Here is a 14,163-nt window from a genome sequence, read left to right as displayed (position 1 = left end):
TCCTACTCACGGACCTCATCTCAAGCAGCACTGAGGCTTACTCTGAATCTATAACCGAAACCCCTCTGGGGACCTTACCATGGCTGTAAATACATAATTCAGTGCAGAGCTACATCGCAGATGGAAAACTACCTTCAAAAGCCCATAAATAAAAATACTGTAGATTAAGCACCCTGTACTCTGACCAGAGCGCCTGGCAAGCTGTACCTTGGCTCCTGGGTGTGTCGGCCTTTACATCCATTCCCAGATTTGGGGGCATATTATCAAGACAGGCGAAAAAATTATCACCGCTTTAGCGGCAGAAAACTGCAGCTAAAACGGCGATAATGGGCTTGATAATATGCCGCAGAGAATTCCAATAGAAGCCCATGTTAGATGTGAAGGACATCTAACATGGGCTTCAATTGGAATTCCATAGAGCATATTATCAAGCCCATTATCGCCATTTTAGCGGCAGTTTTCTGCAGCTAAAGCGGCGATAATTTTATTGCCTGTCTTGATAAAATGCCCCTTGGTCACTTCTTAGGGGCATATTATCAAGAAACGGTGTTAACATTATCGCTGCTTTAGCGGCAGAAAACTGCCGCTAAAGCAGCGATAATGGGCTTGATAATATGCCCTTGAGAATTCCCGTAGAAGCCCATGTTCTGGTGTCAACATGGGCTTCTATTGGAATTCTCTGCTGCATATTATCAAGCCCATTATCGCCGCTTTAGCGACAGTTTTCTGCCGCTAAAGCAGCGATAATTTTTTTTTTTTTTTTTTTTTAAAAACCTTTATTCGTGCATCTTAAAAGAACAAATACGGGCCTACAACCGTCAGGCCGGCCACGATACAGTAAAGCACTGATACCCACATTACAGCCCCCGTGCATCAACGGTCAGGATTAACAACGGGTTATGAGTTACATATTGGAGATATCTTTGAAACCCGGGGAAGGAGAGGTGAAGGTTAATTTTAAGTTTTTTGATAATTTTATCAGGGAAAAAAGTCAATGAAGGATAAGAGCAAAGTAGATTCGAGTCCGCAAGATAGCTTCACCACACGGGCGAGCAGCAACATCAGTAAGAACAACAATGGGAGTAAAATCTCAATCAGTGAGGCGGTGCAGAGATATATCAGGATAGTCACATGAGCAAGTACGCGCCCCTCCAGAGCCGCCCCCACTCGATCCACCCCACACCCGGACCCCGAATCGAAGAAAGTAGAGCACAGAGACATAAAAGAAGAAAGGCCCATAGAACTAATTGAGAACAGAGTATTACCCCCCCACCCTACACCAATGCGGAGGCTACGGCCTACCCCCCCCCCAGCATAGTGCCTGTCGCCCAATGAACCCGAAATATAGAGAAGAGAGAAAGTAGGAACAGAGTAAAGAAGGGAAGAAAGCAGAAAAGAAGGTGGGGAGGAGCCCACTGGACACCAGAGCGCCCCGAACCATCAGCCAGTTATGGCCCCCACACACTGGAAGCCCTCTACGCCAAAAAACGGCATGCAAAGATACCATGGCACCACCGTTTAAGCAAGGGATACAAGTCGCGACGAGTGCGCGCAAAACATACATACAGTCCCAGTCCCAGGCCAGCCCGTCCATAAACCATAGCGATAGAAGTCAGTCTAGCCCTGGCCCGATCGCGGGCTTGGGATTAAACCAGCTCCTGCGTGAAGGCCCCGTGTCCCGAGCAGACAAAGACAAGATGGCCGCTTGTGAGAGGATGGTGAAGTAGGATCACGAAATGGCCGCCGACCACCGATTGGGGTCCCTCGTTGCACCACATAAAATCCAAACCTGGCAAGTAAGGTACAGGAGTTCCAGAAAAAGGCAGCAGTGGGCCACCGCGGACGGTCCCTCGAAGCCGTTAGGTATCGCTCAGCAGGATAGCCTCGCGGACGCGGTGAGGCAGGGAACAATGAAGCAGGCAGCCATGACCAGGGGGACAAAGTATCCGCAGTTGAGGTGGAGAGCGGTGGACCCTGGGCGCCGGGAGCGCTAGATGAAGGCACCAGTGTAGCACAATCATACACCGCCGCTGCGTCCCCGCAAGAGGACAAGAGCACCGGGAGACCCACGCCCTGTGGATGACAAACAGTGCGCTCACGGCCCGCAGCCGACAGTATGGGGTCAAACCTCTCACTCAGCGCCTGCAGGCCAGCGCACATCTGTAGTTGAAAGTCCCGCAGGACAGCCAGAACGGAGCCGCATGTCAGCGGAAGCTGGGCCCCAACATCAGCAGCAATCCGGGACGGCACTGTGGAGCTGGTGTCCGGAAGAGGGAGGGCGAAGTGGGCAGCGGGCGAGACCGGAGTATCACCCCCCAGCCGCGAGCAGGCACTCAACGCCATGATTTGCCGCTATACGGTGCAATGGCCAGGGGGGGGGGTCGTGGCAAGGGGTCAATTCCCCTCAGGTCTACGCCGCAACAGGAAAGGCCGACAGTCGCTTATCTTCTCGCCGGTCCCCCTCGCCGCTGGCTAGGCAATAGGCAAAGGGGGCAGCAGCCCCCCGCAGCTCGGTCCTCAGAGCGGGGCAGGAGACTCACCGCACCGGGGCCCACCCCACAGCTCCAGCCCGTCAGGCACAGGGTGCAGAAGGTGTCCGGCCGTCTCTCCCCGGGCTCATCCGGCAACGATCCATGGTGCGAGGCGAGATCGGGACCGCGGGGCTCAGGTTAGCGCTAGCTGGTCCGGTAACTGCGGAGCTTCCAGGAGGCCGGCAAAGGCCGTAAGGGCGCAGGGTTTCAGTGCCGAGGACAAAAGCACCCAGAACTCGGGCATCCGGGCGGGTTGAGACTCCGGGAAAGCAGCAGCGCGGTCAGCGCGTCTTCGCACACGGTGCACCTCGAGAATCGGCAAGGATGAGCATCAGGATAGTAGTCCGAGGCCACGGACCGACGGAGCCGGGCGCTCAAGCGTCTGCTCCGGTCGCCATCTTGGCTCCTCCCCAGCAGCGATAATTTTAACGCTGTGCTTGATAATATGCCCCTTAATTTGTAAACAAAAAGAGAACGGGCCCTGTATTTTTATAAGATGCCCTCCACTGGCACTACGGAGTCCACGTGCTGCCAGATACCACAGCTGCTTACTTAGTTTAGTCTTCATTCTGCCTCATGCACCTTTCTCCCGCCGCCCTACACTTCTTTCTCTTTATCTCAGTTTCCTATCTTCTTCTTTCTCCTTCTTTCTAACTTTTCTGATTTTCTCTCTTGCTCTGGGCAAATGTCTGAGGATGAAAATAAGTCCATTATAATGATAAATAGGTGCCGGTGCTCACCACCTGTAACCACTGGCACAAACTAAGCACTCCATGGTGGTGACATCATTCTGTAGAGGGAGGCTTGGGTGCACCCCTCTCTCTGGTTGTAGCTGGTCCACGGCAGAGACTGGGGTGCACTAGAACCAGGCGCGCAACACCCATTGGACTCACAGGGCTTCAGCCCCCCCCCCCCCGTCGTGTGTGGCAGCCCGGGATGAGACCGCTTCCCGGCGCACACACAGCCGCACCCGAGCACTTCAAAGGTCTTTAAAAGACCATTTGCATGTTAATGAGGCCTCGCTGTTGTTTCACCCCTTCTAAGAGCCCCTGCAGCTCCACTCTACCTATGGCTTAAAAGATTCAGCCCCCCCTGAAATTTTTTCTTAGCCCCCCCCCGAAATGTGGCATAAGTTGCGCCTCTGACTAGAACACACCCTTCCCCAGGACGATATTCGCATAAACCCCCGCCTCCCCTTGCAGAACCAACCACCGTTGCAGCTCAGCATTGATTGGAGGCTGGCACGCCGGTGGCAGCTGCTGCCCACGCGGGAAGGGGCCTGCCTGGGCTCCCTACAAGCAGCATCCATCTCTGGGTCTGCGGCGGGCGTGCGCAGTCTGAGCTGCCAGCCGTGATGGAGGTAACGGTCCTCTAATGGGGTTTGTATGTAGATCGCTCGCTTCCATCGCTTTGGTTTACAAAGCATCACTGTTTAATGTGTTTCTTGTTTGAAGAGAGCCCAGCAGTAATGCGGCGCCAGGTGAGAGCCTCCCGTAAATGCAGCACTTCCGGCCTCATTTACTGCAAAATGAGACGTGAGGGTGGGGGGGAGAAAGGGGCTCGGCTGTTTAGGAACACTAGGCCTCTCCCACCTATGAAGTGGGGGACCAGGAGCTAACAGCAGTGATTACCTCTTGACTGTGCATCAAAAGTGGATGAATCTTCAGAAACACGCCCTATGTGAGAGACCACAAGCAAGCCTGTGAGACAATTGGGTCTGTCTGACAACGAGACTGTTCCGAGGTGTGAGACTCATGAGTGAGACAACAAATGAGTGAGGTGTGTGGTTTTTCAGTTGGATCAGATGGAGATGGTCATTCTGCCGATATGGGCAACCCCCCGCTTAGCAGTAATTGGTCGCACTGCACAAAATAATAAGTCCACACAAATGTTGTTGGAAAACAGTTTGCTGCAGGTTTATTTCATACAAGGAGTATGCCAACGTGGTGGGTTCACTTACGGGCGATCAAAGGGCAGGCAGCGGTGACTAACCTAAGCTGCCCTGCACGCCTGAAGAGGCAAACTGCACCGTGGCCAACCCACTCGGTGCTACCATTTATGTGGGGATTATTCCCCTTAAATACCATGGACCACCAGCTCATAACTTCACTCACAGCTTTTTAGGGGCGGAGAATTGCATGGCAAGCCCCCGGTTGCTCAGGCTTACAACCGTCCGAAGGACTAGCGGGGCGCCGACGTTTTCATCCAGGGTCCTGCCGTAAAGACTCCTGGGATCATTAAAACACAGGTTACAACTGGTCAACCACGGCCATTAAAAGCACCGCCCCGCTATACAGCCAGCGGAGCTCTACTGCTTGCAGAAGCAGTAGTAAAAAATTAAACAAATGCGTTAAAGTTTCACAAATGATGTCACTAATGACAGAGCTTGTGGCAAACTCACAGTCCGAAGGAGCAGATCGCCTAAGGACCAAATCTTCGCGTTCTCATTATTCACACAAACTCTTCTAGAGGGGAATGTTAGAAAAATAAAAATAAAAAATAAAACGTTCAAAATACAGACTAAACTCAGACTTAAATGGAAAGGTTAAAAAGCAATACTTAAAAAACAATAGATAAAAATTCAACGTTATTAGGCGTAAGGTTAGAGTCGTTGTTGTGGTTGATGGCACGGTAGAAAAAATAATGTACAAGTTAGCCTTTCGATGTAATCTCACACAGTATAATAGTTGTGGTGTAGTGACTCCGATGAAATGGGGGTCAGTGTAGTGAAAAACAACCATTTTGCCTCAAAATGTTAGGTGAAGTTGGAGTTCTCCTAAAGGCAATGCTTGGCTCGTCCAAACTATCTCAGAATTTCACACTTGTTAAATATCAACACACCAATGTTGAGTCTGTATGCGTCTAAAGATTAGCAATGTCTGAAACACCACCATGGTGGCCACGGCTCCGTGGACTTTATATCCAGCTAGGTGGATTGTATGATCATAGCAAGGCTCTTGGCTTTGAAAATGCAATTGACTCGGCGGGTTGATATAGTGGAACTATAGCACAAACAAAAATTTAAAATTAACTTATCTTGATGCTCAGTAAGAAGCAGCTATCCAACAAGCACCATGTTGGAAAGTTGGACTAAAGCACAAACTTCCACAGATTGGAAGCACTTTTGAGGGAGGTACTTGTAGTGAAATTCTCGATGTATTACAATACGAGGAAGTTAAAGTGCCTTGAAAAATGTATAGAAATTGTGGTCCTGAGTATGATGGGGTGGGATCAGTCAGCGTAGGGGGGGGATCGAAGGCGTGGCTAAAAAGATCAAAATATTCTGTTGTTAATTTTTTGGTCTTTCACGTTGAGGTAACGGCATATAAATAACGCACACCTTAAATGAAAAATAAATTCAGGTTAAACTAGTCAGTGTGAGATGCGCTATTTTATGGTTTGAAATCTCCATTGGTTAATGTGACTACTGCACGTTTTTTTATGGAACAGAGGGGAATAGTGACTTTTGTGTTGTTAGTTTTATGAGTTTCCAGCCTGTGACTAAAAGTACTGTGAACACCTAAGTCATTATTGTAAGCTTGCTAGCCTCCTGACGCTATCAGATAACGAGCTTCAGCAGTAGAGATTTAGAGCCTAGATAAGTGCAAGGCATGAGTCATCAGATGTTCCATAGATCCATGTCTTTAGGGCCTTTCTAAACTGCACTTCAGCTTCCATTGCTCTGAGTTTATTTGGCATAAAGTTCCACGCCCTTGCCCCTAACACAGTGGCCGATTTCCCTCCCCTGGTTTTAAGTTTGAAGCCTGGCACTTTGAGCAGGTTAGCTGAGGTGGATCTTATTGTTGTGTATGAAGTAAATCTTCTGGAGAGATATACTGGCCCTAACCAGCGAGTTGCTCCGAAGGTCGTCAGAAGAAGTTTAAACAAAATTCTTTTATGTACCGGGAGCCAATGAAGGGTCTTCAGGGCGGCTGAGGCAGACGTTCTACGGGGGAGCCCTAAGACCAATCTGGCCGCTGCATGTTGTACTGCCTGTAGTCTCCTCAGGGTTGCTTTATTAGTCCCTGCCAGAAGGCTATTACAGTAGTCTAGCCGCGAGAGTATTAAAGCCACTGCTACTGTTTTCCTTGCAGCAAGCGGAATCAGGTCAAATAACTTTTTCAGGGTTTTAATTAGGCCAAAGCATATCCCCGCCACCTTTAATGCATGGGGTTTGAAGGAGAGGGAAGAGTCAAACCACACTCCCAGATTTTTTGCCACCTCCACCATAGATGGGGGGGCTACAGCCTTCTCTGGCCACCAGTCCTTGGGTTGAAATGGATTATTTTTCCCTATCAATAAGATTTCGATCTTATCAGTATTGTAGTGGAGGTGGTTATTCTTCATCCATTTGATGGCCGCCGAAAGACAGGCTTTAAAGCTTTCTTCGGCTTCCGTGGAGTTCTTTTCCAAGGACAGGATCAGCTGAGTGTCATCAGCATAAGACGTTGTTTCGATCCCAAAAGCCGAGATAAGTGAGATAAGTGGGGTCATATATATATTAAAGAGGAGTGGACTGAGGGAGGCCCCCTGTGAGACACCCGAGGTGACGGTGCGTTCTGAGGAGAGAAAGGGTCCCAGGGAGACAGCTTGCTTCCTATTAGACAGGAAGGATGTAATCCATGCCAGGGCAGAATTGGAAATGCCACAAGATTTCAATCTGGCTAGCAAGATGTTATGAGAGATAGTATCAAACGCGGCAGACAGATCCAAAAGGATCCAAAATGCAGTAAAGGCAGGGTCACTGGTTGTATGCGTTTGCGCTGCAATTCTCACATAATTATATATCTGCTGCATTTGCCATATAATCCATCTTCTGCTGCACAATCTGCAGATTTTTAAAAAAAAGTGTTTGTTTATAGTTCAAATGGTTCAAAAGTTACTAAAAACGCAGTGACACATGCTGCCTCGCAGTGGAAGGCCCTTTGCAAAGTTTGATTGGTCACCTTTCTTTAGCTTATTGTTATATTTTGGTGTCAAACTGCTACTAAAGAGGTGCATCTAATGCCCAGACGGTGTTAACAAATTTTAAAATGACAAAATAATGAAGTAATACTATCACAGAATGTGCTGCATAATGCTGCATACGTTGCCTTTTCTTGATGCATAATTTACTCATTCCTGCCACTTAATTTGGCCCTCCCTTATTGCATAATTCCAGTGGCCCTGAGTATAAGGTAGATAAGATAAGACAGTATTAGATAAAAAATTATATGATATAGCTGCCACAAAATGCACAAAAAAGATTTAGGTATAAGAGTCAATAAAGGTGCTCCCAAAATGCAAATTTTAGTAATATTCAGAACAAAGCCAGCGCAAACATTTTTTATAACTGTCCATTAAAAGCAAGCACTCCGCAGGTCAGTTGGCAACACCCTTGCAATTCCACTCAAAAGGAATACATCTGTGCCCTAAGGAAGCTTCAAGTGAACATCAATTAAAGCCAATACCACTTCCAAGCAGCCTTTACATTTGCAGATTAACCAATTTCTCAGATTTACATTTCTTTCAGGCAGCAGACATCCTAGCAAGAAGGCTAGTTTCTTGTTTAGCTGTCTGTCCCTCCCTCGGCTTCACAGCACAAGAGACTCCCCCCCCCCCCCCCCCCCCCATCCCCTTCAGATGAGACATCTCAACTCTAGAAATTAACTGTCCAGGACGATTTGCTTTTCTTTTAAGACAAGGAGGTGAATAGTTTTTATCAAATTAATAAAGTATGGGCACGTCGTGCCCCTAAGATCCCGCCCACACCCCCTCTGCAAAACAGTCACCAAATTTGAATAGAATAGCGCCATTGACAAATGTGATCTTAAAAAGCCTCTTTAAAGACTGGGTGTTAAAGCGCTTAATTTGTAAAGAAATAAAGAAATATAAGTGCGAGGTTCAATGGTGTCCTTAGGAGTACGTCGCCGGTGCTGTTCAATACCAGCGTTGCCAAATACCAAGTTTGCCTTTTCTTGATTCCACTTTATACCTCTTGCTTCCACCACCCTACACTTCTCGAATCTTTATCTCACTCTGATGTTTTTTATCCATTCTTTCTCTCTTTGTCACAGTTTTTTTCTATTTTTTGTTCCTATTTCTTTCTTTCTCATATATTCTACCCTTCTCTCTCTTTCTCAGGGTAAAAATATAATGATGAAAAATACAATCCATTCACCAAATATGGGTGCGGGTGGTGCCTGCCAGCAATCACTAGCACAACTTAAGCACTTCTATACCGCAAGATATTTGAGCTAAATAGCTAGTGATTAGTCTTTTAACATCTGTCTTTGGCAGGAGAAGGCTCAGTTCCAGAAAATAATTTGTTTTCTCTTTTGACTTTACTTAAATTGAGTTGATTAACCAGGGCCCAGATTTACTAAGTCGTTGCATCAAACAGGGTGGCGCAAAGCAACGCAACGGCTTATGTAAGAATTACATAGCCACGCTAGGGGCGCTTTGCACTGCCTTGCGTTTACTTTGTAAAGAAATGTGACACCTCGCAGTGGCTTGCACTTCGTTGCATTACATTTTGTAGTGGTAGGTATTCTATGGATGAACATGGGCATTTCCATGCATCTACAAATGGAATTTGTCACAATCCCAAATGTACTGAAATCTATGAACGGGGATTGCTCCAAAATGGCACGCCACCCTGATCATGGCGTAAGAAGGAGAAATATGTTTATTTCTCCTTGTTACTCACTCTTTCTATGCGTGTTGCATTCTGCATTACACATACAACAAAGAAATCGCCCCTTAAGATTGTTTTTCATAGGAAGGTACCCTTCCTGCACAAAAAACATCCTTCCCATAAAGCAGACACCCTTGCACCATGGTGCATGGGAGCCTGTATTGACACTAAGCAGCCTCAAGAGTGCCAGCACAGGTAGAGAGCTGAAGAGCATCATCTCCTAATATATATTAAGCTAGAACATCTAATCAATGGCCTCAACTGATAACTGGCCCCCAGCAGAAATTAACCTTGAGGCATCCACCAATGAGATACAGCCACCCTACACCACTGCCTTTGGTGGGTCTGTTTTGTGATTTGCGGGACAGGTGTCACTAATGTAAAGTATCGTCAACGCCCTATGACGTTCTCCTTGTGTCCTTGGAGACTAACGAGGCTGAGATGTCCCCATACGGGCTGCCATGGTGCAAGGTTGCAGACTGCCTTCTCCAGCCCATTGCCGAGTGATCAAACACAAATTATTCATAAGTGCTGAGGAAGCCATACTACGCAGTGTTTCTCATTAAATATTGAAGCCGCTCCTGGAAGGGACATTTTGACAAAATAATGGCTCATGATTTGTAAGGACAGCACGACGAGGGTTGGAGGAGTCTTTCTTTTAATGAAGTCAGACACTTGTTTAAATAGGTCGGTGACTCTGCTTGGAGGTGTAGGTGAGCGAAGAAAGAATTGAGCTTAATTATACGGGGCTTATACCTAGAAGGTTCTGGAAAAAAAGAATGCCTCTTCCTACCTGCTGTTGCCTACAGGAAGGGGAGGTTTCATGACCAGTGCTGAGCAGCAGGGCTTTAAGTGGGATGAAAAAACTGGGGGGGTCTCTCAAAGAAGCGTGGCTAATGTAATTAAGGGCGTGGCTTAAAAACACGTAAACTAACAATCTGTGCTTAGTGTGCCGCCTGACTTTCATTTTACTGCTTCTGTCATTGTATTCAGATATATGATACAACAAGTAACATTATACCTACAAGTCACGACTATTGGCTTTGTCAATGGTTGTTAGTTGCATAGGATAAATAAACAGCAACTGTGGCTTGTATATAATATTGAAAAAGTTTCCACTTAAAGCCCTGGTGACACCAACACAATGTTGCTGCTCCTGATTTTCAAAAAGAGAAGGGAAATCCAGAGAGAAAATGACTCTCTTTAAAGGATTTGCCTTCCCCTACAACGCTAACCTGGCATGACGTCACACCGTAACTTCTCCACTAGTGAGAAGTGAGCAGTGTGAGCAGGCGCACATTGATGTGCCTGCTGTCACTGCAGTCCGGAAAAAAACTGACCGCCTGTGCCAGGGCACAAAACAGAGCCCGATAGAGACCCGTTTCGAGGCCCCCTTTAAAAAACTGCCGGTGCTCAGCCCTGGTAAGACCTGGCCCACCTAAAGCCCTGCCAAGAAGTCTGTGCCAGTAAATGACAGGCTTTTCGGTCAGTCTGGCAGTTTGGCCCTGACATATGGGCCCGCTTGAAAGGGCCTGTGCGTTGGCTGTTTTTGTTTGGTCCAAAAAAGAAAAACAGCCCACACACTGGAACTTTCAAGCTGGAATTTTGCAGCGCCAGACTGACCAAAAGACCAATCCAGCACTAGCGGGTTCCTCTGGCAAGTGGATGGAGCTGGGAACTAGCAGTCTGCCGCATCAGTTAAAGGGATAAAGGCGCGCCAAGACTCTTGCCTTAAAGATGGAAGTCAAAAGCGCTCCTCCTTTCCAAGTCGATGCATGAACAGATCACCAAGTCCAGGTTCTTTGTTTCTACTTTGGTATGTGTGCACTAATTCTCACTATAAACAATTTTCCTGCTTGGCCCCGCCCTTTGGAGCCCCTCTGTGCCACAATTGTATGTCTGCAGAGTTTGCAGGAACTATTTTGGGTCTCGTCCTGTCTAGGGGGATCAGATGGGCAGCAGTTTCCTGCTTTAGAATTCCCCAATGTGTGAGATGAAAGGGCTATCCTGCAAATGTTGTGCCCCAGTGACTTGGATTCAACGGGTCACCCTATTGATGCCAGGGAACCAGCTCTTGTACCACATCCCAAGTTCCCTTTCTCAGGGATGGGCCAACGCAGGAAGCCTCAAACTTGTAATCCATCAATTCTGGGTTTTTTATGCTTCAGAATGTTAATCCTTCAATTCTGTTTTTTTTTTTGGTTTACCCAAAGTGAAATAAATATAATTAAGAAACATAGCGTGACCACCAGTGTCTATGTCATAACAAACACTGTTGCCAGTCCATCGCTTTTGTGGGCCTACCTAATGCGTTCAGGTAGCAGTATTCTTGGGTTTCTTTTACCGACAGAATTAGATAACACAACTGGAAGCCAGTACTTGTTGACTATAAGTCAAGTACCAGCAACAGTGCCATGATGACGTAGAGAAGTGACATTCTGAAAGAAAACGCGCATCACCGAGGAGAAAATCCAATGGCCAATTGCAATGTCTGTAAACATTTTGGGGGCATATTAGCAAGGGCCAGATCGCCGCTTTATCTGCACTTTTTGCCCATAAAGCTGCGATTTTTTTATCGCCCAATTACCAGCTTCCAGGCGATAGCGACAGGCTTGGGGCTCGCTTTGCATGTCAGCGATATTTATCGCTAATGACATGCAAAGTGGGCGTACCCAAACTGGTAGCGACTGAAAGCAGTCGCTAACACAGCTATCGCCTATTAGCAATACCTGCGGTGTGATAAAAAAACGCACGCTAACCACGATTAGCGCCAGGATTTTACACCTTGTAAAATCCTGACTTAGCCATTGTTTTCTATGGGAGGTGGATTCTACGGCTGAATCCTCACCTGCCTATTAGCGATCTTTTCCTTAGCGATGGGAATTCATCGCTGGTATTCCCGCGTTATTGATGGAGAATCACCGCTATCGCTGCTTTATTATCGCCTTGGAGATAAATGTTGATAATAACGCGTTATCTCCGCGATCTAAACCAGCGATAACAAATACAGCGCTAAGCGCGATTTGCGATGATCATCGCAAGTCCTTGCTAATATGGCCCTTGGAGCCTAAATGCCTTAGGCAGGTTGACTATTTGACCAGGACGCGGAGGGACCTGTGCTGTGACTGCCAGGCCGCTCAGAGCAAGACACAATCTCTACTCCTCTGCTTTCATTTCACATCTTGAAGGGGTCAGAAGGTTGTTGCCTTGGTTGAGTCTACTGGATAAACTAGACTAATGCACCTGATGAAAATGATTAGCAAAATAAATAAATAAAATAAGTCGAGTAGTGGAAACATGACACCATTCTTCACAGAGAGACCTTGAAACCACCAGCCGAGCAGTCCTACCCCCTCACAATGCATGACCTACATTCGAACTTTTACAAGAGGACTTCAGAAGCACTCGTCAGATGTAGTAAGCGCTGTATAAATACAATTACGAATTACGATACTATACAATATCACCAAGGACGTCGTGCTCTTTCACCGTGTGTTTCATTTTAACACTTTGCATCCTGGGAGTTTCAGTTCCCCGTTGACTTTAATCATCAAATAGAAACATAAAAATAATGATTTGTAAAGAAAGAAAGCCACGGATGGAGCTTTGCGCCCTTGGTGGCACTTCATGCACAGGACAGGATGCCTCTATTTTGGATTCCGTCACCAGCTCCAAAGCCGGTCGCGTGTGATGGCGTCGCTCGAGGCGCCGCTCCTTCAAGTTGACGCCGGGCCCCACATCCGGGACCTTGTGTAGACTTGAAAACGCGGCCCGCTGATTGCTTCCCAATAAGTCATTACCGGGCCGCTGGTCCCCGCGCCGCAGCTCCGCGCTCAGGAAAGATTAGCAGATGACTTTAAATGTGCTAATCCTGCCGACGCTGTCCTGATCAAACATTCCATTGAGCGTCGCTGGAGCGCCTCTCCTCCGGCGCTCCCGCTCAAACATTTACATTTTCATGACAAAAATACACTCCTATGATAATTTCAGTCACGAGCCGCCGCAGCGGCAGTGAAGACGTTTTATGTACTGACATTTATCGAGCGGCCTTTATTCTAAACATGGCGCCGGCGACGTAGACGCGGGCCGTGCGGGCCATGTCAGAGCCGGCGACCATCGCCGCCTTTGTAGCCTGCAACCACAGAAAGAGCAATGGGAACTCACCCACCTAATGTTTTCTTTCTCCCGTCATGCAGAAGGGCTGAAGGCTATTGAAGCACTAATTCACCCTGGGTCTCACGGACTGCTGAAAACCATAAACTGAAAGCATGACTGAGATCACACAATACGGTTCTATTTTTCATATTGAGCCTAAGCAGCGCATGCGCTGTCTCTCGACATGCTGTATCTTCTCTGTGGGCTTCCATCATGCCCATCCCTTCTCCTGCCACCCCTGGACTTTTGGTGAATTGACATTCATGCCTGGCTCCCCAACACCCACAGCTAGAGAAACATCCACACTCAGAACCCAAGGTCTTCTGAAAACACTCATGATCCAACAATCCACTCGTGTACGGCACTCTCCCGCACCACACCCTTGTAATGATCCTCTACCCACACCAACCCACGTTATGGCAGGATACACCTACAATGCAACACTCCAACCCACTCTCCTCCTTTTCCTACCACAGCCTTCCAGAAACAGCAACTTAAACCATCCAAACAATGTCAAGAAAGCGACACAACGTTCACCTAATTCATCTGTTCACTAACCTATAACCCCACTATGTCGACTCTCCTGCCATTGTCAATCACCCCAGCACTAAATTTAGAAAAAATACCATAAACATCTAAAAACTAACTATAGGAACCCAGAGAATGTGCTTACCCAACAGCCAAAAACAGGTATCGGTGTACAGGGAAAACACGACTGCAATTTTGGCCTCTCACCAGGATCAAACGTCTGCTGGAAAAGGGGACAGTTAGTGTACCAGCATGACTTAAAGCCCCTCCCCC

At 47.4% G+C, this 14,163-nt stretch overlaps 1 protein-coding gene across 3 annotated transcripts in view; it reads left to right on the top strand.

Moving 5' to 3' along the window:
• Positions 1–14,163, top strand: part of IGSF21 (immunoglobin superfamily member 21) — a 1,330,939-nt gene that overhangs the window by 1,129,766 nt on the left and 187,010 nt on the right. The window lies entirely within an intron of this gene.

Source organism: Triturus cristatus, chromosome 1_2, assembly GCF_964204655.1.
Source record: "Triturus cristatus chromosome 1_2, aTriCri1.1, whole genome shotgun sequence".
NCBI classification, from domain to species: Eukaryota; Metazoa; Chordata; class Amphibia; order Caudata; family Salamandridae; genus Triturus; species Triturus cristatus.
The sequence above is the reverse complement of the archived record's forward strand: the minus strand, read 5'-3'. Positions and strand labels throughout refer to the sequence as shown.